We start from the raw sequence: 25156 nt of genomic DNA on the forward strand, positions 1-25156 counted from the left end.
ATTTCCCATCTGCTACCACATGAATCAACTGCTAGACTAGAATTAGGCATCAACATATAGTAAAGTATATATACTGAGGAAATGAAAGTTAATAATAGCCCCGGCCAGTATGGCTCAGTTGGTTGAGCACTGTCTCATGCACCAAAAGATCCCTGGTTCAATTCCCAGTCAGGTTTCAGGTTTGATCCCCAGTAGGGGACAAGCAGGAGGCATGTTTCTCTCTCAAATTGATGTTTGTCTCGCTCTCCTAGGTGCACAGGACAACGCCCAACCAACTGAACAACACCGGCCAGGGCTGTATTTCTTAATAATCTAACTTTTCCTTTAATTCTCCAGCAAAAGAAAAAGGAAATGTGTTCTCATTTTACAAATGCAATGACTTGTCAAGGTCATTGCCCTAGCAGGTTTGGCTCAGTGGATAGAGTGTTAGCCTGGGGACTGAAGGGTCCTGGGTTCACTTCCAGTCAAAGGCACATGCCCGGGGTTGCAGGCTCAACCCCCAATAGGGAGTGTGCAGGAGACAGCCAATCAATGACTCCCTCTCATCACTGATGTTTCTATCTCTCTCTCCCTCTCCCTTCCTCTCTGAAATCAATAAAAATATTTTTTTTAATTATTTTAAATGTGAGGCCCATGCTAAAAACAGCTTCTTCTAGGTATCTGGGAATACTACCTGCCTGGGATCACCATAATCCCAGTTCAAGGATTCAGGTTCCTTGGCCCACCAAGAAAATGTTAACCCAGAACACAAATGGGGATGTAGGCTGGTTTAATTCTCAATTACTCCTTTTTTGCACTCCTAGTTTATTGAAGAGAAGGGTCCCTATATGACCCCTGAATTTTGTACAAGTTCTGAACTTTGATTTCTAAGACTCTCATCTCACAATGTTTTCAAAACTCAAGTTCATGTCCGGCCAGTGTGGCTGAATGGCTGAGCATCGACCTATGAACCAGGAGGTCATGGCTTGATTCCCGGTTAGGGCACATGCCCAGGTTGCAGACTCAATCCCCAGTGTTGGTATGGGTGTGGGGCATGCAAGAAGCAGGCAATCGATGATTCTCTCTCATCATTGATGTTTCTATCTCTCTCTCCCTCTCCCTTCCTCTCTGAAATCAATAAAAATATATTAAAAAAACAAAAACAAAACCACTCAAGTTCATGTGGTAAAACTGGCAAATGCCCACAGGACAAAGGTAATTCTGAATTCTAGTATCAGAATTCCCACTTTTCTTTTAATATTAGCCTTTTCACATTATCCCTCCAAAATGTATCTCTATTTTATCAAACTTTTGGTATTTTTACCAACATTTTACTTTATAATTTTATAACATGCTTATGAGTTCCACCAACTCCAGGAACCACACCTTATATTATTTATTCTCAAGAACAAGTTATGGCCCTGACCGGTTTGGCTCAGTGGATAGAGCGTCGGTCTGCGGACTGAAGGGTCCCCGGTTCGATTCCGGTCAAGGGCATGTACCTTGGTTGCAGGCACATCCCCAGTAGGGCATGTGCAGGAGGCAGCTGATCGATGTTTCTCTCTCATCGATGTCTCTAACTCTCTATCCCTCTCCCTTCCTCTCTGTAAAAAAATCAATAAAATATATTTTTTAAAAAAAAGAGCAAGTTATGAATTAGCCAGAACTAGTAGATTACAAGGTTATAAGTTCTCAATTCAGACCATCTCAAGTAAAGAAGGGAATATTTATTGGTCTGTTTATTATTCATTTCACTTTAAAAGTTGCACTGCTAGACCCAGGAACATAAGACATCATTAGAGTTATCTCTATTCCCTCCCTGTGGACCTGCCTCACTTCTTGAGCAGATGGGTTTCTTCCCTAAAACAGAGATACAGACACATGTTTCTTTAAGTTTACCACACACCTGTACTATATAATCCAGAGGCAACAGACTATCATACCTTCCTGCTACTGTTTGCACAAACGTTTTAGGGGTCTGCGTCACAAGCTTACCCTACCCAAACCCAATCAACTATGACTAGTCAGAAAAAGATCACCCGGGATACCCTGTGATTAGCACAACAGCTAGAACCACATGAAATAGGAAGATAGGCAGCTACTCCAAAGGGAAAGCAGGACACTTACCTGGAGGAAAGAGATGAGAAAAGCATGCCAGGAACACCAACATAACAGCTCCCTGAGTCTGCCATATCATCTTTCAATTCCCTTCATTCTTCCATTCTGAATGGTTTTTTACCTTTTGTGACCCTAACTTTGATTTTAATACTTTTGTGAGTTTCAAATATGAACAAATTGGATTGTTCCTGTTTCATTTCCTTAGCTTTTATCCTTGTCAACTATTGTTTCATAGCTGCGATGGCCTTCATTTATCTTTCTGAAAACGGACTCCAGCCATTCTTTAAAATCTCCTTGAGTTTCTTGTTGGAGATCCATTTCAGGGATTGGGCTTATCTGTGTCTTTACTATTCTGTTCTACCTCAAAATATGCCAAAAATTAATTCCATATAATTTTTTTCATTTCCCCATACTTCTGCTTTGAATTTACTGATCCTTGTTGTTAATACTGAACAGCAAAATAACAATTATAGTGAGTGGAAGAGAACTCTTAGAGATTTTCACACACACCATCATCACTCTAACAACAAAAAAAGACCCGATGTTCTTAATATTATTTATTATGCTAATCTCTAAAATATTACTAAATTTTCAACATATATCTGCTTCCGAGTAAGCTTCAGGTAAGACTGGTAAGTAGAGGAGACACGATCACCATGATCTTGTTTTTTTATTATATTTCTTTCTTGTGCTATTATGTTGTTTTCAACAAACATCTTTCCATTTCAATCTTACAACATGCAATCTTAAATCAAGATATTAAAAAAAAAGATATTTTAGTACAATCACTTTATTCTATTATTTTAGAAATGAGAAGCCCAACCCAGAAAGATTAGCCATCTTGCTTAGGTCATACAGTTAATTTTATAGTAAGAGACTAGAATCCTATCTCAAAATTCCAAATTACCTCTCTCATGCACAATAATCAAAGAAAGGCAGGTAAAAAAAAAAAAAAAAGAAAAGGAAACCAAGGTAAATAATTATATAGTAATCACACTGTAGGCAATCTTTATGACACAGTAAACTAACTGCCATTCAGCATAAACAAAATGAAGCAAAAGTGTATCTCTTTGGCCATTACATAAAGATTACGGTTGACATTGAGGAGTACTTTATATATCAACATCAGTCAAATTCTACAAAGAAAATAAAGAATTCAGTTCAAAGAAAACCATGAGTGTGTTACAGAACAACTATCTAGATCAGTGGTTCTCAACCTTGGCTGCACATTAGAATCACCTGGGAATCTTTTTAAAATCCTGATTTCTGGGCCTCATCCTCCAGAAATTTTGTTTCTTTGTTATGGGGTGGGGCCACAACATTAGTAACAAAGAAACAGAATTTCCTGAGGATGAGGCCCAGAAATCAGGATTTTAAAAAGATTCCCAGGTGATTCTAATGTGCAGCCAAGGTTGAGAACCACTGATCTAGATGAACACATAACTTACATCACAAAACGCTGCTGACAGCCACCAGCTGGCTGGTGTGCTTCAATGGTTAGAGCATCCGCCTGCGCACCAAAAGACTGAGGGCTCAGATTCCTGATCAAGAGCACATACCTGTGTTGCAAGTTTGATCCTCATCCCTGGTTGATCCCAAGCCTTAGTGGGGGCACATGTGGGAGGCAATCAATACATGTGTCACTCTCACATCAATGTTTCTCTCTCTCTTTCTCTCCCTCTCCCTTCCTCCCTCCCACTCTCTCTCTAGAAAAAAAAAAATCAATGGAAAAATATCCTCAATGAAGATTAAACAAAAAAAGGTTAAAATTAATAAAGACGATGCTCCTCCAATTTATTTAGTTAATATCATTATCTACTATGAACATTAGTATCAGAACTGGAAGTTAGTATAACTTGGTTAAAAGCATGGGTTCCAACTGCCTAGGTTTATATTAAAACTATCCTTCACAATAGTTCTGGATTAATTAGCATTTCAAATCCTCATTCATTTCAACTTTAAAATGGTAATCCTAACAGTCATCTGCTTTAGGACACAGGATTGCTGTGAAGATTAAATGAAGTAATGTAGGTAGCACTTAGAACAGTAAACTTATTATGAGCTCTCAAAAAATGTAAATATTTGTCACTGGTTTTATTGCCTAATTCTCCCACCACCATTCCCAGTTTTGACATGTCCTCCAGTAGAGAGCTTGCTTAAAGTAACAATTTGCAATTACAGTGGGGCCGTACTGAACTAGTCCCTATAATGAGAAGAACCTTTTTGTACAAATAAGGCCTTTCAATGAACTGTGTTCCCTTCACAATTCTCTTCTCTAAATTAAGCATGCCCAGTTTGTCTTCTGCTTCCCTTGTAACATGATTTCCAAAACATTTCTCAGCTGCAATAGCATCAAAATATTCTCTATTTTGTCCAGTGTCCCAGAAGCGGACATAACATTTTGGATAAGATCGGATCACCAGAGACTACACTAGGACTTGTAACTCCCATAATTTCCTTGTTCCTATTAACATAGAAAAACATTTTAATTCACATTTCTAAGAGATTATCTCCATAGACTTAATAAATACTTTCCAAAGGGAAATAAATTAGGCTGGTGTTTCATTGAGATGTTCCATTTCATAAATCTATATATATATAAAAGCCTAAGCGACCAGTCATTGAACAACAAAACAACCAGTCAACCGGTTGCTATGATGCACACTGACCACCAGGGGGCAGACACTCAATGCAGGAGCTGCCCCCTGGTGGTCAGTGCTCTCCCACAGGGAGCGTGCCACTCAGCTAACCAATGGGTGCCAGATGTCGGTCTCACGGCTGCAGTGTTGCTCGCCTCTCTGGATCGGGACTGGGCGCGGGCAGGTGCAGTAGGGCTGGGATGAGCGGGAGCAATGCGGCACCAGGCCCGGGCTCGGGCTCGGGCTCCTCCCCGGCCGCTTGCCACTTCGAGCACTACTACATCCCTCGGGGGATGTTGGGCAGAAACTGGCAGTCCGACATCCCCAAGGGGTCCCAGATTGCAAGAGGGCGTAGGCCAGGCTGAGGGACCCCACCAGTGCATGAATCCGTGCACAGGCCTCTAGTACAGTATTTAATAACAGAATATAGCCCTAGCCAGTTTGGCTCTGTGGACCAAAGAGTCCCGGGTTTGATTCCTGTCAAGGCCACATACCTCAGTTGTAGGCTCCTCCCCGGCCTGGGCCCTGGTCGGGGAGTGTGCAGGAGGCAACCAATAGATGTGTTTCTCTCATACCAATATTTCTCTCTGTCTTTCCCTCTCTTTTCCAATCTAAAAAACCAATGGAAAAACATCCTTAGGTAAGGATTAAAACAGAAAACAAAACAGTAACAGAATATAATGTGTCATTTATATTAACATATAATGTGTTAATTATATGTTAACATACATATTTAACATACACACTTCAGCAAACAGGAAAAATAGAGCCATATAGCCCATTTTAGTTCATTTAACTTTCATTCACTTTTAGAAATTATATATAACGAGAAGCTCAGTGCACAAAATTCATGCATGGGGGTGGGGGGTGTCCCTCAGCCCTGGCCTGCACCCTCTCACAATCCAGGACCCCTTGGGGGATGTCAGGCCTAAACTGGCAGTCTGACATCCCTCTTGCAATCCAGGACACTGCAGTGACCATACGTTTCATACAGGTAAAGGCATCTTGCTGTTGTATAGGCAGCTACATTTTTTTGCCCTAATTACAAAAAATAGTACATAACATGATCCTTCTGAGGCAGTCGAACCATTTCCCCCATCTTATGGGTGGAAAAACTGAAGCAGAGAGAAGTTAAGTAATTGGCTTTGTCACACAGTTGTAAGTGTCAGAATCAGGGCTGACCACAAAACGTGCAAGCCAGAGTCCATGCCTGTCATCGCTGCATCATCCTGTTTTTTCAGTGTTAGAGTAGCCTTGCCAGGTTTTAAGTTTTAAATCTACCAGTAAGAGACTGTTTCCAATATATACGGTAGGGTCCCTAGGCCTGGCCAGTGATCAGGGCCATCTGTGGGGCAACCGGCAGGCGAAGCAACCAGGGGGCCCCCACTGGCACCCACATTGGCTGGCAGCCTGGCGCTGCCCTGGCCGGCCCCACCCCCCAATCACCACCGCCAGTTGCCTCCCTCTGCGGGAGGTGACCAGCAGGGCGCTCACCAGCCCGCCCTGGCCCACGCCCCCTCCCTCTCAGGGGACACACGCTCAATGCAGGAGCTACCCCTGACCGGGGTCAGCTCCTGCATTGAGCGTCTGCCCCCTGGTGGTCAGTGCATGTCATAGCAACTGGTTGTTCCACTGGTTGTTCTGCCATCCAGTCAATTTGCATATTAGGGTTTTATTATATAGGATGGCAAGTACTTAAAAATAAAATTAGAAATCCCTAAGACAAAACTGATCAAGACTGATTTTTGTTTCATTTTGTTTGTTAAGCCTCACCAGAGAATACCTTCTCCATTGATTTTTAGAGTGGAAGGGAGGGAGGAGGTAGGAAGACAGAGACAGAAACATCAACATGAGAGAGACACATCAATTGGTTGCCTCCCGAATGTGCTCCAACCAGGTATGTGCCTTTGACCAGAAATCGAACCCTTGACCCTACAGTCTGAAGGCCAATGCTCTAACCACTGAGCAAATCAGCCAGGGCAAGATTCTTCTTCTTCTTTTTTTTTTATTTTTTTATTTTTTTATTTCAGAGATGAAGGGAGAGAGAAAGAGTGAGAGAGAAGCACCAATGATGAGAGAGAATCATCAATCAGCTGCCTCCTGCATACCCACACTGGGGATCGAGCCTGCTACCCAGGCATGCGCCCTGACTGGGAATCAAACCCTGACTTCCTAGTTTAAGATCAATGTTCAACCACTGAGCCATGCCGGCAGAGCAAGATTGATTTTTGAAGTCAAGAATTCTAAGTTTTTAATGCAGGCTATGCTTACATTTATTTTAAGATACTAAATTCTTAAATTCTATCTGCTGAAATAAAGCTGGTAATTATATCAATAAAAACCAAGTGTTCCCTCAAAAAGAAACAAAATATACTTAAAAGGTTAAGATTTGAAAGTATTAATACTTAAAAATGTATTCCCTTCTCCACCCAATTTCCAAAAATTTTGAAAGAGCTAACAGTAATAGATTTCTAAAAAATGTAAGCCTGGTGAAGGGAAGAATGACAAAATAAATGAGGCCAGGGAAAGAGGATTTGCCCAATTTGAGGATCACACGTTCAATTCTGAGTTTTACAGTAGCCAAAACAATGTCCTTGAAAGACAAATAAAAAAAACCTTATCAGCTATTCAGGAACACCCACACTTTTCTTGGCATTACAGTTTAAGAGAAAATCTTTGCAATGAAAATATGCAAATTTTTGTAAATTATACATTTAAATTGACAATCCGGATTTTAAAAAGCAGTAGCTTGTCCTGCCAATAGACAAAGAATGTGTCCATTTGACCTTACTCCAAGTTTAAAATCATTTGGTATTAGAAAAGCTGGATCACTTGTTCTTTTTCTAACTGTATGAATTGGAAGCAGAAAAGAAAATCAAGTAATTATGGTTTAGAAGTCCATCTTTATTTTTTCAAATGTACTGTTCCCAGAAGGCAGGCAACAGAGCAAAGCTATTATGAACACCAATTTTGGAATCAGGCCAAAGTTCTGAATTCAAGTTCTATCTGTAATACGAGATATGGCTGACCTTGGAATTCTTTTTATTATTTCTATTGATTTTAGGGAAAGAGGAAGTGGAGAGAGAGAGAGAGAGAGAGAGAGAGAGAGAGAGAACCAATTGGCTGCCCCCCCATACACACTCTACTGGGAACCCAAAACCTAGATATGTGCCCTGGCTGGGAATCAACTGGCAATCTTTCGGTGCATGGGATGATACTCCAACTGAGCTGCATGGGTCAGGGCTCACCTTGGGATTCTTTTTTCTTTTGTTAAAATATATTTTATTTATTTTTTTACAGAGAGGAAGGGAGAGAGATAGAGAGTCAGAAACATCAATCAGTTGCCTCCTGCACATCTCCCACTGGGGATATGCCCGCAACCAAGGTACATGCCCTTGACCGGAATCGAACCCGGGACCTTTCAGTCCGCAGGCCGACGCTCTATCCACTGAGCCAAACCAGTTTCGGCACCTTGGGATTCTTTAATCCTAAATTTACCAGTCTAGAAAAAGACAGTAATATGTATACTTACCTCACAAGGTTGTTACCAGAATGTATTTATTTACCTTTTTTGGGGGGGTGGGGGGTAGGGATACAATAAAGACAACTTTATTATAAACTGGGCGTTAGGCCCAGCCGGCATGGCTCAGTGGTTGAGCATCAACCTATGAACCAGGAGGTCACGGCTTGATTCCCAGTTAGGGCACATGCCCAGGTTGCAGGCTCAGTCCCCAGTGTGGTGCGTCAAGGAGGCAGCCAATCAATGATTCTCTCTCATCATTGATGTTTACATCTCTCTCCCTCTCCTTCCTCTCTGAAATCAATAAAAATATATTTTAACAAAAAATTAAACTGGGTATTAGAAGACATTAGGATATTATTAATTTTGTTAGTTGTGATAACATTCTTGTGAATATATTAAAAATGTGTTTATTTTTGCCTAAACCGGTTTGGCTCAGTGGATGGAGCGTCGGCTTGCGGACTGGGGGGTCCCGGGTTCGATGCCGGTCAAGGGCATGTGCCTGGGTTGTGGGCACATCCCCGGTGGGAGATGTGCAGGAGGCAGCTGATCGATGTCTCTCTCATCGATGTTTCTAGCTCTCTGTCTCTCTCCCTTCCTCTCTGTAAAAAATCAATAAAATATATTTTTAAAAAATGTGTTTATTTTTTGGAGATGTACACTGACATGATTAGGAGTAGATATTCAGAATGTATTTAGTGCTGAGTACTTAACACAAGCATTCAGTAAATTTTTAAAATTCAGTAAGCATTTAAAATTTAAAATTTAATTAAAATGGCTATTTTAAGAACACATTTATATTTATCTATTGGGTTACATATAAACTCTCGAAATCCAAGTTTAATAAAATGAAAATTTCCCAACTAACTGCTTTAATTATCACTACTAAATAAAATAACTTATTTTCTGATGGTGCAGGAAAATTAATCAGTAAAATGTTAAAATAAATCAGTGGGGTTTTTTCATATTTATTTTTACTTATTTTTCACAACTTTATTGAGATATAGTTGACACAATGTTGTATAAGTTTAAGGTATACAATAAATCACTGCTTTGAAATAAAGTACGTACACCTTTTAAAGAATGCATATGCAACCATGAAAATTTACTTACATCTAATATACTCGAGATTATGTTTTAAAATTTAAGTTAAAGTCACCTTACTCCAAATAACTAAACAAGTTAACTAGACTGAATATATAAACTAAACTAGTCTTTATCCTGAAGCTCTCAACTTTTCAAAAGTATGGAACTTATACAATCAGAAATCTTCATATGCTGTCTAACCAGAATTCATTTTTTTAAAATATATTTTTATTGATTTCAGAAAGGACGGGAGAGGGAGAGATAGAAACATCGATAAGAGAAAAATCATTGATCTGCTGTCTAGTGCATGCCCCTCCCTCACTGAGGATCGAGCCTGCAACCCCAGCATGTACCCCGACCAGTAATAGAACCATGGTTCATAGGTCCACGTTCATCCACTGAGCCATACCAGGTGGGCATAATCACGACTCATCTTAACCAACTCTTCACTACTCTCCACTTCTACAATTATAATATAATCTTATACAGTAGTTTTTTTCAAACATTATTTCCTGCCCTGGCCAGTGTGGCTCAATTGATTGGCCATCGTCCCATGCACTGAAAGGTTACCAGTTCAATTATCGGTCAGGGCACAAGACTGAGTTTCAGGCTCCATCCCTAGCAGGGAGCTTGCAGGAGGCAGCAATTGATGTTCCACTCTCATATTGCTGTTTCTCTCTTCCTCTCCCTCTCTCTCTAAATCAATTCTTAGAATCTTTTAAAAAATAATTATTTCCTTTGCCATACAATAAAAACAAAAACCCAAAAATCATAATGAGGATTAAAAAGGAAATTCAGACACATCCTACAACATGCACATTATGCTAAGTGAAATAAATGTCAAGATTCTTTATACTACTGAGAGATTTCTCCAGATCCATCCAAATTCATCTGCCCTAAGAAAAGCATTAAAAAGGAAAAAAACAATAATGCAGCAATTCCACTTCTAAGTATATACACAAAAAATTTGAAAGCAGGGATTCAAAATACACTTGTTCACCAATGTTCATAACTGCAATATTCACAACAGCCAAAAAGTAGAAACAACTTAAATGTCCTCAACTGATGAATGGATAAATAAAATGTGGTATATCATAAAAAGGAACCTTATCTATATATATAAAAGCCTAAGCAATCGTTACAACCTGACGACCAGCTGGTAGCTATGACATGCATTGACCACCAGGGGGCAGATGCTCAACGCAGGAGCTGACCCCTGGTGGTCATTGTGCTCCCACAGCCAACCTCCCATAGTCCCTCCCCCACCAGCCTGCCTGCCCCAACTGGCTCGATTGCTGGCCAGGCTGAGGGAACATGCACGAATTCATGCACCGGGCCTCCAGTTCAGTTATAAAAAAGAATGAAGTTCCAATACATGCTATGATATAGATGAACCTTGAAAATAATATACTAAGTCAGCGGTTCTCAACCTGTGGGTCGAGACCCCTTTGGCAGTCAAACGACCATTTCACAGGGATCACCTAAGACCATCCTGCATATCCAATATTTACATTACGATTCATAACAGTAGCAACATTACAGTTATGAAGTAGCAATGAAAATAATTTTATGGTTGGATCACAACATAAGGTACTGTATTTAAAGGGCCAGAAGGTTGAGAACCACTGTAAGTGAAATAAGCCAAACACAAAATGACAAATACTGTACGATTCTTCTTATATGAAATATCTAACATAGGCAAATTCTGGGACAGAAAATAGATTAGAGGTTACCAGGGACTAGGGAGAGGGAAGAATGAAGAGTTATTGCTTAATGGGTACAGAGTTTTTATTTGGAGTGATGAAATTTTAGAAGTAGTTGTGATGGTTTTGACATTGTGAATGTAATTAATGCCAGTGAATTAAAAATGTTTAAAAATACCTAAAATGACATATCAGAAAGAAAAAGAACGAGAAGAAAAAACGGAACTAATAAATCTCCTTTTACCCCTTTAGCCCATTTTAAACAAATTCCAACTCTACAATTACAACTGATTAATTGAATTTCTTATGTTCTTTCAGTTAGTAACAATGAATAAGCTTAAGCTCAAATAAATGTATACACCTTTTAAAGAAAATGCTATGAATGAGCTTTAATAGATTGCTGTTAATAAAATTCTTAGAATTATCTTTCAAATAAATTGCTTCTAATGCATATCTGAAAAGTGAAATACCATTCGCAAAGTATTCTCAAACTTATTCTTCAATAAAATGCTTTCCCCAGACCTACATAAAAATTACTTGATTGGCATCTGCTGAACCCAAAGGTTAAGACAATTTCATGCTAATTGTAACCACAATCGTTTAGAAAGAGATTGCAATATTTAAAAACTCATGTTCTCAATGAAGAGTAAAACAATACTAGAATTGAATTAGGTAGAATGCAATGCAAATAGTTAGTCACCAGTAATAAGAGAAAAGGTTGTGGTTAGTGATTTTTCAGTGTTTTACTTACATCATCAATCTATGCATTATCAAAAATGATAGAGCATAATTGTCCATTAATCCCATCCCTCCTGCCTAATTTGAGATTACTTTCCCCATTACGAAATCCAGCCCAGCTGATTCCACTCAGCAAGGTTCAATTCCCGGTCAGGGCACATGCCCAAGTTTCAGGCTCTGCCTGCAGTGAGGGGCAGTGCAGAAGGCAGCCGATCAATGATTCTCTCTCATCACTGATGTTTCTCTCTCTCCCTCTCCATTCCTCACTTTGAAATCAATAAAAGCAGCCCGGCCCACGTGGCTCAGTGGTTGAGCGTTGACCTATGAACCAGAAGATCACGGTTTGATTCCTGGTCAGGGTACATGCCTGGGTTGCAGGCTTGATCCTCAGTGTGGGGCATGCAGGAGGCAGCCAATCAATGATTCTCTCTTCTCATTGTTGTTTCTATCTTTCTCTCCCTCTCCCTCCGTCTCTGAAATCAATAAAAATGTACTTAAAAAAAAAAATCAGCCATGGCTGGTTTGGCTCAATGGATAGAGCATCGGTCTGAGGACTGAAGAGTCCCAGGTTCGATTCCGGCCAAGGGCACATGCCTGGGTTGCAGGCTCAATCCCCGGTAGGGGGTGTGCAGGAGGCAGCCAATCAATGATTCTCTCTCATCATTGATGTTTCTGTCTCTCTCTCCCTTTCCCTTCCGCTTTAAAATCCATAAAATATATTTTATAAAAAAAAAATCAATAAAAGCATATTAAAAAAAAAAAGAGCCCGGCCCATGTCACTCAGTGCTTGAGCATTGACCTATGAGCCAGGAGGTCACAGTTTGATTCCCGGTCAGGGCACACGCTTGGGTTCCAGGCTTGATCCCCAGTGTGCAGGAGGCAGCGAGTCAGTGATTCTCTCTCATCATCGATGTTTCTCTCTCCTCTCCCTTCTTTTCTGAAATCAATAAAAATATATTTAAAATATATTTTTTAAAGAAATCTATTATAATTTTAAAAAACAAAATCTTTCTCAACAAGACTTGTGCCCCAATAAGCGGAGGGGGTACAACAGGGGGACAGGAAGATGTTAATCAAAGAACATACATGCATATATGTATAACCCATGGACACAGACATAGTATGGGGAAGGCCTGGGGTGGGGGTTGGGTGGAGGGGAGCAAAAAGGGAGAAAATGGGAGACATCTGTAATATTGTCAACAATTAAAACAAACAAAATAGTAAACCAAATTCTTGGATGTGCAAGCGGCTGGGGGAAGTAGGGCAGGAGCCCGGAGCTCCCCAGCCTCAGCCTGGCCCAACCTATCTCAGTGCCATGCTCAGGCCCTATGACCCCCCCTTATTCTGGGTTCCCAGACTTTATACTCAAAGGTGTAGATGGGATGCTTTAGACATCCCTGGAAGGAGATAAATGCCTGTGCCGTGAATAAGTTAATAATTGAACGAGCATGGGGGAAAAGCCAAAATTATTAGGTTTCTAATTTTATTCTGTACTTAAATATCCTTGACTCTTTTAAACTGGAGACTTTATTTCTTAAACCCTTAATTTTCTAATCATGGCTAATAAAAATTCTTAACTCTCAGTTTTCCAACCCAAACTACAGTAAACAGCTCAAATTATTTTTGATTTTTTTAGAGGTATATTTTTAAAGTAATGAAAAGCAAATATCTACAATAAATTTTCCTCACTTAAAACTTTAACTTGCTGTTCAGCAGGTGTGGCTCAGTGCTTGAGTATCGACCCATGAACCAAGAGTTCATCAGTTAAATTCCTGATCAGGGCTCGATACCCAGTAGGGAGCATGCAGGAGGCAGATCAATGTCTCTCATCGATGTTTCTATCTCTCCCTTCCTCTCTCTCAAAACTAAAAATAAATAATACCAAAAAAAAACTTAATTTGCTATTGTGACTAGTTCTCAAGCATCAACACCACCAGGAAACCGGGTAGAAATGCTAATAACAGGCCCCACCCGAGACCTGCAGAATCAGAAGGCGGGGCCGAGCAACTGGCCCTCTGGACGATGCTGATGCTTACAGGAGTTTGAAACCACTGGCTTCGAGGTTAAGATTCTGGCTGCCTATATTCAAATCTTGGAATCAAGAGTTACTTGACTGGGTAATCAAAAGTAAATTACCCAGCTTCTCTTTGCTTGTTCCTCATCTATAGAATGGAATTATGGGGTTGTTCTGAAGATTAAATATGAAAATATACAGTAAAAGCTTAAGAGCAGCCCTGACTGGTTTGGCTCAGTGGCTAGAGCATCAGCCTTCGAACTGAAGGGTCCCAGGTTCGATTCCGGTCAAGGGCATGTACCTTGGTTGCGGGCATATCCCCAGTAGGGAGTGTGCAGGAGGCAGCTGATTGATGTTTCTCTCTCATCAATGTTTCTAACTCTCTATCCTTCTCCCTTCCTCTCTGTAAAAAAATCAATAAAATATATTAAAAAAAAAAAAAGCTTAAGAGCAATTCCAGGCACATAAAAAAAATATTCAAATATGAAGGCGTTGGTGGTATAGTGGTGAGCATAGCTGCCTTCCAAATGTTAGCTGTAGTCAAAGCACCTTGACAGTTGCAGACTGGAAGGGGAAGAAAGGCAGAAAAGCCTAATCCTTACCCATCTAGGAGTTTAATACCTAGTGACTAGGCCAGACACATGCAAACAGAAACAAACACACTCCTAGAGGAAATAAAGATGCCCTCCTTGGCGCGGCAGTCAAGTTGACTGGGATACTATAAGAACAGCAAATTCTGACCGAACAATGCAGGCTTTAAGCGAGAAGAGCCCGAAGAAAAGAAAAAAAATCATTCCAGCCTACGAGATCCCAAAGGCAGGCCAAAGGGAAGCACAGGCAGCAGACTACAGTGGCTAAAGAATGGACAAAACAAGCCGAAACCGGTTTGGCTCAGTGGATAGAGCGTCGGCCTGTGGACTGAAGAGTCCCAGGTTCGATTCCGGTCGAGGGCATGTACCTGGTTGCGGGCACATCCCCAGTGGGAGATGTGCAGGAGGCGGCTGATCGATGTTTCTAACTGTCTATCTCTCTCCCTTCCTCTCTGTAAAAAATCAATAAAATATATTTAAAAAAAAAAAAAAAAAGAATGGACAAAACAAAAACATGTACAGTAGTCCCCCCCTTATCCACAGGAGGTATTTTCCAAGACCACCAGTGGATGCCTGAAACCACAGATAGTAGCAAACCCTGCACATACCATGTTGTTTTCTATACAGACATACCTTCCTGCTGAATCAACTCCTGCACCTCTGCGGGAGATGTGGCAGCAGCTTCTTCAACAGCAGGCGCAGCCCCTGCAGGAGTTCCTGCATTTCTCAGCCCAAACCTCTTCCTGAACCTGTGCAGCCAGCCCTTACTTGCAGTAAATGGCTTGGTGTCCCTCCTCCTCTCAGAGGATCCCTCGCTCAGGTCTTCGTACAGGCTCAGTGCCTTCTGGCGCAGCATGCTGCCATCCACTGGAACACATTTTCTGTTCATGTCTTCCACCCACAAACTTAATGCCTTTTCCATCTTAACTAAGCCCTTGTCACGCACGGTGGCCGTAACTTTTGCAGTCTGAGGCGCCACCGCAAAGCTAGCACGGATTTCTTTTTCCTTCTTCACAATTTCACGGATAGAAGATTCGTTCTTATTGTAGATCTTAGCCACCTCAGCATAGGATTTTTTTTCTTTCCTTATCAAGTCAAGAATTTTCACCTTTTCGCTTAAAGGGAGCACTTGGCGGCTTCTTTTTGGCATCTCTGAATCGCCAGCATCACTACTCTTGCGCCTCGGGGCCATTAAGGAAAACAGGTGTTACTCTCACACCAGCACTGCAGTATCAAAACCGAGATGGCAACAAAGTGACTATGGGCTGGTAGCTTACACAGCGTGGATACTCTGGACAAAGGAATGATTCACATCCAGGGCGGGACAGAACAGGACCTCATCATGTTACTCCAAACGGCGCGAGAAATTTAAAACTTATGAATTTTTTATTTCTGGTAATTTTCCACCCAATAGTTTCTGACCTCAAACTGGAACCGCGGGAAGTGAAACCGTGGATAAGGGGGCGGGGCCTACTTGTGGTAGAAAATTAAATCAGTCATCCCAAATCATAGGCTTTAGAGCAGTGGTTCTCAACCTTCCTAATGCCGCGACCCTTTTTAAAAAATATATATTTTATTGATTTTCTACAGAGAGTAAGGGAGAGGGACAGAGAGCTAGAAACATCGATCAGCTGCCTCCTGCACACCCCCCACTGGGGACGTGCCCTTGACCGGAATCGAACCCAAGACCCCCTCAGTCCGCAGGCCGACGCCCCATCCACCGAACCAAACTGGTTAGAGCCCCGCGACCCTTTAATCCAGTTCCTCATGTTGTGGTGACCCCTAAACATAACATTATTTTTGTTGCTACTTCATAACTGTAATTTTGCTACTGTGATGAATCGTAATGTGACTATCTGATATGCAGGATGTATTTTCATTGGTACAAACTGAACATAATTAAAGCATAGTGATTAATCATAAAAACAATATGTAACAATATATGTGTTTTCCGATGGTCTTGGGCAACCCCTGTGAAAAGGTCGTTCGACCCCCAAAGGGGTCGCGACCCACAGGTTGAGAACCGCTGCTTTAGAGGGCGAGAGGGAGGGGAAGCCCTGCCTCCTCGGGGCACTCCAACGCACATTCTGACTTGCAAACTCCCCCTTTTGTTTCCTCAGCACCCAGAGATTGCTCTTAGGCACTGTGGGCTACCAAGCCGTCGTCTGCAGCGAAGTTGAACGCAGAGAGGTTGACTAGTTGGCAGGGGGTCCCGCATTCGCAGGAGCGAGCACGACTTGCACAGGACCCGACATCTGAACACGCTCCGCCGCAAATCAGCGCAAAACCCTAACACTTAAAAAAAAATCTCGCTTTACTAAAGGAAAAACTTGCATAAGCAAAAGTGGAAGGGGGAGGGAAGGGAAAGAAAGGCAGTTTTTTGTCCTCTTCCTCCCCTGAAACCCGTCTGGGTGCCGGCCCAATCCTGACGGCTTATTTTCGCGGCCTGGAGGCAGAGGTTTTCCTTCCGGTCATTGTGTTTATTTCCACCACAAAAACCGGCCCCGCGGGCCTGGCGCGCCCGCCGGGCCGGGACAAAGCCCGCTCCCTGTTCCACCTGAGGGAAGGGAGGGAAGGCAGGGAAGGACCGGGACGCAGAGGAGGGGCGGCGCTCCCAGCCCGCCCGCCCACTGGCCGAAGTTACCGAGCAGCGTGGCGCCGACCCCGCCCCCGCCGCCCGCGGGCCAATCCGGCGAGTCTGCTGCCCCGGCGCACCAGCCCCGGAGACACCAAGCTGAGCGCGATCCCACCGTTCGGGCCTGGCACCGCGCGCGCACCCGCAACGCCCGAGCCGGCCAATCAGCGTCCGGGCATGCGCAGCCGCAGGCTCGCTCGCGCGCGGGCCTCACGCGTGAGACCACCCCCCCCCCCCGCGGCGCCAGCGCGCGCGCCCCTCCCCCATGAGTACCCAGGCGCGCGCGTGCAACTGTCGTCCCCCGCGACCGCGTCTGTTCCTGCCCCACCCCCAACGCCGGCGGCCCGGGGTACCCCAACACGGCCGCCCACGGTCCCCAGACTTCCGACCGTGCAGGCCTGGAGGGGTCGTCTCAAATAAAGGCTCGGCTCCAATGGCAACTGGGGCGAGGGGCAGGGGATGAAGCGACAGGGACTCACCCGAGTGCAGCCGCCTCCAGGCAGCGCCGGGGTAGGGGTGCCGAAGGGAAGCGAGAGTGGGCTGTGAGCGAGCTGCGGCCGCGGAGGAGCCGCCTCGGGGCGAGGCGAGCTGGTAGCGGGCAGGAGGTGAGAGGGCGAGGGGCCCGTGCGTCTCCGCCGAGCTTCTGTCACCGCCGCATGGCCGCCCAGCCGGGCCCCACTCAGCGCTTAGATCCAATGCCAGGGACCGAGAGAGAGGCCGGGGTGACCGCAGCAGGCGGGCGGCCGCGGCTAGAGAACGCGTGCGGGGAAGCGGGGGGGCGATCGGTGGCCCCTTTTCTCTGCTCTCTGAGCTTCTCTCTCACCCTCCTCCTTTTTTTTTTCCTTTTTTTTTTTCTTTTTTTTTTTGTTCCTCGAAGGCTTGCTGCGCTTGCGCACCCGCAATGCCGCCCAGCGGGAGTTGTAGTTTCTGACTCTTCCCCATTAAAGCGCTAGCGGGGGCGGTGGACTACGAGTCCCAGGAAGCATCGCGCCCGCGAACCCCGAGCCCGGGGGACGCCGAGAGCGCGACGCCCGGCCCTCTCCTGCAAGGACTGTCAATGGAGGCGCGGGGTGGTGGGATCGAGAACATGGCTGCACCTGGGGCCTGTGCGGCCGCCCGGTGGGGGAGGGGAGCTGGGGTGCAAGGGCGAAAATCGAGGCCGCGGGGGGCTCCAGCCTCCTCTCTGCGGAGCACCAGCCGGCTTCAGCCGCCGTGCGAGGCTCGCGCTTGCTCCTGCACCCCAGATTCCCGGAAAATTGCGAGACGGGAACACGGCGAAGGCCGGGGAGCCCCCGAGCGGCCCGCCGGCCTCCGTGCTCGCCAAGGGATTTCCTCCGCCCTGCACCGCCCGCGGGGACACAAAGAACTGAGTTTTGAGAGCGAGCCTCCGAGGAGACGGTGTGCCCGGACTTTGGAGGGGGAGGGGGTGGGACTCTTCGGTGCCCCCCAGAGGCTTTGCTCACGTGTCTACACTCGACATTTAGAAAGAAAAGTTGAGAAAAAGCCATGGGGCGGGAGCAGATAACCTGATTTGTAGCCAGGTTCGTTCTGTCAACCACTAAGGCTTTCGACTCACATCCATCACCCCCCCCCCGCCTCCAGTTTTTTCTTTTGCTTCTCAACTTTCATCAGCTCATGAATTTCCAGAAGGCTGAGACATGACTGTACACTTAAAGTTTAAAAACTTTGAGATTTCAGACGTGAATGCAAAGCGCAAAGTCGAGTGGTTTTGTGATTTCCCTCCCCATGGGGGATTCAAGCCACGCCGGCCATCCTTCCCCTCCCCCTCCTCGGTAGGCGGCGACCACATCGTCTTTTCCAGCCTCTGTCGCTGGCAAGAAAACTTTCCAAACAGCCATTCTTTGGATGTACAGCGGTCCCCCTTATCCGCGGGGAACACCTTTCCAGACCCCCCCGATGGACGCCTAAAACCCCAGATCGTACCAAGCTCTTTTCCTGTGCATACATACCTTCCTCCTTAACCCACTGCACCTCTGCGGGAGATGTGGCGGCAGCTTCTTCAACAGCAGGCGCAGCCCCTGCAGGAGCTCCTACATTTCTCAGCCCAAACCTATTCCTGAACCTGTGCAACCAGCCCTTACTTGCAGTAAATGGCTTGGTGTCCCTCCTCCTCTCAGAGGATCCCTCGCTCAAGTCTTCGTACAGGCTCAGTGCCTTCTGGCGCAGCACCGTGCTGTCAACCGGAACGCATTTTCTGTTCATGTCTTCCACCCACACACTCAATGCCTTTTCCATCTTAACTAAGCCCTTGTCACGCACGGTGGCCGTAACTTTTGCAGTCTGAGGCGCCACCGCAAAGCTAGCACGGATTTCTCTTTCCTTCTTCACAATTTCACGGATAGAAGATTCGTTCTTACTGTAGATCTTAGCCACCTCGGCATAGGATTTTTTTTCTTTCCTTATCAAGTCAAGAATTTTCACCTTTTCGCTTAAAGGGAGCACTTGGCGGCTTCTCTTTGGCATCTCTGAATTGCCAGCATCACTACTCCTGCGCCTTGGGGCCATTATTAAGTATTTAAAAAAAAAAGAAAGAAAAAGAAAAGAAAAGGTTACTTGAACACCAGCACTGAGATACCGAGACCGTCGATCTGATAAGGGAGACCGCTACAAAGTGACTCATGGGCGGGGAGCCTCTAGCGTGGAGACGCTAGACAAAGCATTAGAAAGTGAGTTGTCAGGCAAAAGTTCATTCAGTCACGATTACCCTTGTCATCATTAAAAACTTTGGGAGATAGTTCCCTGCTTCTGTGAGTTTGTTTAAGGCTTCAGAATGGAACTGTGCTCCTTCTTCATGAACGAATCCAACTTCTTTGATGTTGAAACAAGTTTCTAAAACTCTTAAATCCGAAGCAGTTTCTAAAACTTTAGCTGGTTTTGAATTGCCTTAGACGTAAACCTGGCCCTTTGGGGACAATGAACAGTACTGTATATAAAATGGTGTGTGGTTTAAAGAGCAAGTGAAAGCCAAGCCTTTTTCTCAGTGTACTGATTGATGTTGATGGGCATAACCCTCAAATTTATGTCCATAACAGTGATTTACAACCTTTTTCATCTCATGACATATATAAATTAATTACCGAAATTCTGCAGCACACCAAAAAAAAAAAAAAAAGCATACTTTTTTTTTTTTTTGGTTAATCTGACCAAAAAAATAGATATAATTTGATTCAGTCACACTGGATGGCTATGATGGTGTTGGCTATTGTCATTTTTTAATTTGACAATCTAAGGGAAAAGTTCCCTGGCTAAAGAGTCAGGTATTAACATGTTTTAAAAATTGGCACACTAGTGTGACATAGGACACCAGTTGAAAATTGCTAGTCTCTAGTCATTAAATATGCTTTTCAGTCTTCCCTAAGGCCTGGCTCACTATCTTGGCTGTTATTGGTATACTTGTTGCTATTTGTTAGCCAGTTTCTACCTCACCTCATTGGTACGGATACTTTGTTAATTGTGATCATGTTATAAGCCACTTTGGATACCATCTCTCAGCACAGCCACTTGTTTTTTTCCACACAGGACTGAATTGATGTCTTTTGGGTTGAGCAACAAATGAAAAGGAAAATTATTGATTTGTGTTTAAGAATGGTATAGTATGGAATCCTCCTTTGTTTAAATCATATTCAACTTACTTTAGAATAGCGGTTCTCAATCTGTGGGTAGCGACCCCTTTGGGGGTCAAACAACCCTTTCACAGGGGTCGCCTAAGACTATCGGAAAACACATATATAATTACATATTGTTTTTGTGATTAATCACTATGCTTTAATTATGTTCTATTTGTAACAATGAAATTGGGGGTCACCACAACATGAGGAACTGTATTAAAGGGTTGTGGCATTAGGAAGGTTGAGAACCACTGCTTTAGAATAACATTCAACATAACAAGATATGTGTACCATGACTAAGATTGTAGGAAGAGCAAGTTCGCAGCACTTTATTCATTCTCACTTCAGTGCACAGATAACAACAGGTGGCAGAATCTTGCATGTTATTTATTTCAAATTATTCCAAATATTTCTGTTGTTTATGTTTATTGTTTATTTATTACTAGGGGCCCGGTGCACGAAATTCGTGCACTGGGTGTGTGGGGGGGGGAGTGTGTCCCTCAGCCCAGCCTGCCCCCTCTCACATACTGGGAGCCCTTAGGCGTTGACCCCCATCACCCTCCAATCGCAGGATCTGCCCCTTGCCCAGGCCTGAAGCCTCTGACAGAGGTGTCAGGCCTGGGCAGGGGACCCTCATTTCCCCCCATCACTGGTTCTGCCCCCAACCCAGGCCTGATGCCTCTGGCCCAGGCATCAGGCCTCGGCAGGGGACCCCCAGACCTCTCCGGTTGCTGGCTCTGCCCCTTGCCCAGGCCTGATGCCTCAGCCAGAGGCGTAGACCCCCATCACCCTCTGATCACCTGATCGGCCCCTTGCCCAGGCCTGACGCCTCCACCACAGGTGTCAGGCTTGGACAGGGGACCCCCATCTCCCCCTGATCACGGGCTCTGGCCCCCGCCCAGGCCTGAGGCCTCTGGCCCAGGAATCATGCCTGGGCAAGGGACCCCATCTCCCTCTGATCGCTTGCTCCACCCCCCGCCCAAGCCTGACGCCTCTGACCCAGGCTTCAGGCCTGGGCAAGGGGACCACCATATCCCCCCAATCCCCAGCTCCGCCCCCCGCCCAGGCCTGATGCCTCGGCCAGAGGAGTTGACCCTCATTACCCTCCGATCACCAATCACCGGATCGGCCCCTTGACCAGGCCTGAGGCCTCCGGCAGAGGTGTCAGGCCTGGGCAGGGGACCCCCAGCTCCCCGCGGTTGCAGGCTCCACCCCTGCCCCTGCAGGATGCCTCTGGCCTAGGCATCTGGCCCGGGTAGTGGGGACCCGCAGCTGCAGCGGCCCCGTGATCGTGGGCTCCGCTTTAGGCCCAGGCAAGGGACCCCTAGCTCCCGGGACTGCCAGCTTTGACCGTGTCCAGCTCCCATTGCTGGCTCCACCCCTACTTCCTGCTATCACTGGCCAGGGCGGAAAAGGCACCTGATTCTCCGATTATGGCTGGGGGGCAGGGCAAAGGCGGCTCCAGGGCCGCCTTTGCCCTGCCCCCCAGCTCTTAGCTCCCCCCTGGGTTTCCGATCACTGTCAGTGGCAGGGGGCTTCTTCCTGCTTTCCCTTTCGCCTCCCTGCATTGTGCCTACATATGCAAATTAACCGCCATCTTGTTGGCAGTTAACTGCCAATCTTAGTTGGCAGTTAATTTGCATATAGCCCTGATTAGCCAATGAAAAGGGTATCGTCGTACGCCAATTACCATTTTTCTCTTTTATTAGTGTAGATATCTTTATTGATTTCAGAGAGGAAGGGAGAAAGAGAGATAGAAACATCAATGATGAGAGAATCATTGATTAGCTACCTCCTGAATGCCCCCCACTGGGGGTTGAGCCCACAATCCTGGCATGTGCCCTCACTGAGAATCAAACTGTGACCTCCTAATTCATAGGTCAACATTCAACCACTGAGCCATGCCGGCTGGGCTCTGTTGCTTATGTTTAACCTAGTGTATGTAATCCTGCAGATAAGTGTCCATATAATATGACACTTCCATTCTATTGTGTACTTGGGAATCAAAAGCCAAGTCAAACTAGTCTAGACCAGGCTAGAGATGAACTTAAATCAAATTTGAGCTCTACCACCAATTCAAATTCATCTTCACGAAGACTCTGAACTTACAGTCTTGTTGACTGCTTTTAAAAAACAAGGGATCTGGCCTGACTGGTTTGGCTCAGTGGATAGAGCGTTCGCCTGCGGACTCAAGGGTCCCAGGTTCGATTCCGGTCAAGGGCGTGTACCTTGGTTGCGGGTACATCCCCATTAGAAGGTGTGCAGGAGGTGGCTGGTCAATGTTTCTCTCTCATCGATGTTTCTAACTCTCTATCCCTCTCCCTTCCTCTCTGTAAAACATCAATAAAATATATTTTTTTAAAAATGGTATTGGGAAAATTGGACAGATGTATGCAAAAAAATGAAACTAGAACACCAACTTACACCATACACAAAAATAAACTCAAATTGGATAAAGGACTTAAATGTAAGACGGTAAATCATAAAAATCTTAGAAGAATCCATAGGCAACAAAATATCAGACATATGTTATAGAAATATCTCCACCTGTACAACTCCTAGGACAATGGAAACTAAGAAGAAAATAAATGAGACTACATCAAAATAAAAAGCTTCTGCATAGCAAAAGAAACCATCAACAAAACAACTGCATGGGAGAACATATTTGCCAATGTTATCTCCAATAAGGATTTAATCTCCAAAATTTACAGGGAACTCATATAACTTAACAAAAGGAAGATAAACGATCCAATCAAAAAATGGCCAAAGGACCTAAATAGACACTTTTCGAAAGAGGACATATAGAAGGCCAAAAGACATATGAAAACATGCTCAAAGTCACTAATTATCCACGAGATACAAATCAAAATGACAATGAGATACCATCTCACACCTGTCAGAATAGCTATCATCAACAGAACAGCAAATGACAAGTGCTGGAGAGGATGCAGAGAAAAAGGAACCCTCAAACACTGCTGGTGGGAATGCAGACTGGTGCAGCCACTATGGCAAACAGTATGGAGTTTCCTCAAAAAATTAAAAATAGAACTCTCATTTGACCCAGTGATCCCACTTCTAGAAATATATTCCAAGAAGCCAGAAACACCAATCAGAAAGGATATATGCACCCCTATGTTCATAGCAGCACAATTTATAATAGCTAAGATTTGCAAACAGCCTAAGTGCCCATCAATAGAGTGGATTGAAAAACAGTGGTACATTTACACCAAGCATGTCAAACTCAAAGGCTAACATGGGCCAAATAAACAAGATTTAAGTTTATGTGAGCTGTAAAAAAACAAAAGCTTCAATTTTCATTGAAACATAGATTTATTTCTATAGAGACATGCTGAATACAAAGGGCTGAAATAAATGAGTAATTATTAACAAAATAATAGAACATTTTAATAAAAATTAATATTTTTTCTTGAACATTAACTTACCAAACACTGAATAACTACAAATAAGCGTAAAGCAAATAAACTTATTTTTCTTGTTCTCTGAAAGCGAACTATTTCCCATTGTGCACACTACACAGGTCAGTACAAGACTAATGACATGGCAATTGGCTGCTAAAATATTTGCTGCAAGTATTAGTGAAGAGAAGTAGTGTGCCTGTGCATAAGGCATGTAAGGAAAATGAATGCAACATGATTATAGTAATCAGTCATTAGCGAACATTGTAGTTCATTATTAATAACTAGTAGCCTGGTGCATGAATTCGTGTACATTGAAAGGAGATTAATTAGAAGAAATATTTTAATATCACTATTCGCCCTTTCTCTATAATAGAAGTGTCAACCAAATTCATGATCGACAATGACAGATAGAAACACATGCATGCGATTGGTGCCAGCGAAAACTTTATATATATAGATAACCTTGCTTAATTAGACCTGCTTTCTGATATAGCTAAACTTTTTCCAGCCCAGTGAAGCACCCCAACTTCTCTTTCACGTAATTGTCAGCAACACAGCAGTAAATATCAACACGAAGCACATTATTATTGTAGATCATGCAGGGAGAACAAAGGGTAAAATATTTAACTGCAGCAGTGTTTGACTATATTTTGCGCAGTGAGAAAACCTGAAGTCATTTTTAAGGTCTACCATTTCTTCTTTTCAGTCGGGTCAAGTTTCTAAGCTTTCTAAATCTCCATTTTCCGGCGAATGAAAAGAAAATAGGATTCCACTGAGTCTCCTACCTACCTACTCCAGGACTTCTGTGAGGATCAAATGAGATGAGGCACGGATAAACGCTTCACAGACATTTGGTTAAAGTGTGAAATGTTTGCACCTGGCTATAAAGCAAGTCATGTTCCTGGGCTGAAGAAACTCCAAGGAGGCTAGTCATTGCTAGGGAGAAGAAGCCAGGCGTTGCTGCATGACATCATTACCCGGCAACCACAGCGACCATTTGCAGGCGGGGCTGGGCTATGGGCCGCATTTTGTGCCATGGGGTTTTGGCAGCATCGGCTGCGATTTGGCAGGGTGTTGCCCCAGGGT

General features: G+C 44.1%; 1 protein-coding gene across 6 annotated transcripts in view; it reads right to left on the minus strand.

The window, feature by feature from the left end:
- GTF2I (general transcription factor IIi) overlaps positions 1-19115 on the minus strand; it is a 128226-nt gene extending 109111 nt beyond the window's left edge. For 2 of the 6 annotated variants that reach the window (XM_059693424.1, XM_059693423.1), the window contains exon 1: positions 18993-19105. The gene's annotated coding sequence lies outside the window, so the exon portion shown is untranslated. Of the gene's footprint in view, positions 1-17501; positions 17850-18992 lie in introns of those variants that run through there. The other 4 variants (XM_059693428.1, XM_059693427.1, XM_059693430.1 and 1 more) reach the window with 3 other exon arrangements.
- Positions 19116-25156: the final 6041 nt, after the last annotated feature.

This window comes from Myotis daubentonii, chromosome 4, assembly GCF_963259705.1.
Source record: "Myotis daubentonii chromosome 4, mMyoDau2.1, whole genome shotgun sequence".
NCBI lineage: Eukaryota > Metazoa > Chordata > Mammalia > Chiroptera > Vespertilionidae > Myotis > Myotis daubentonii.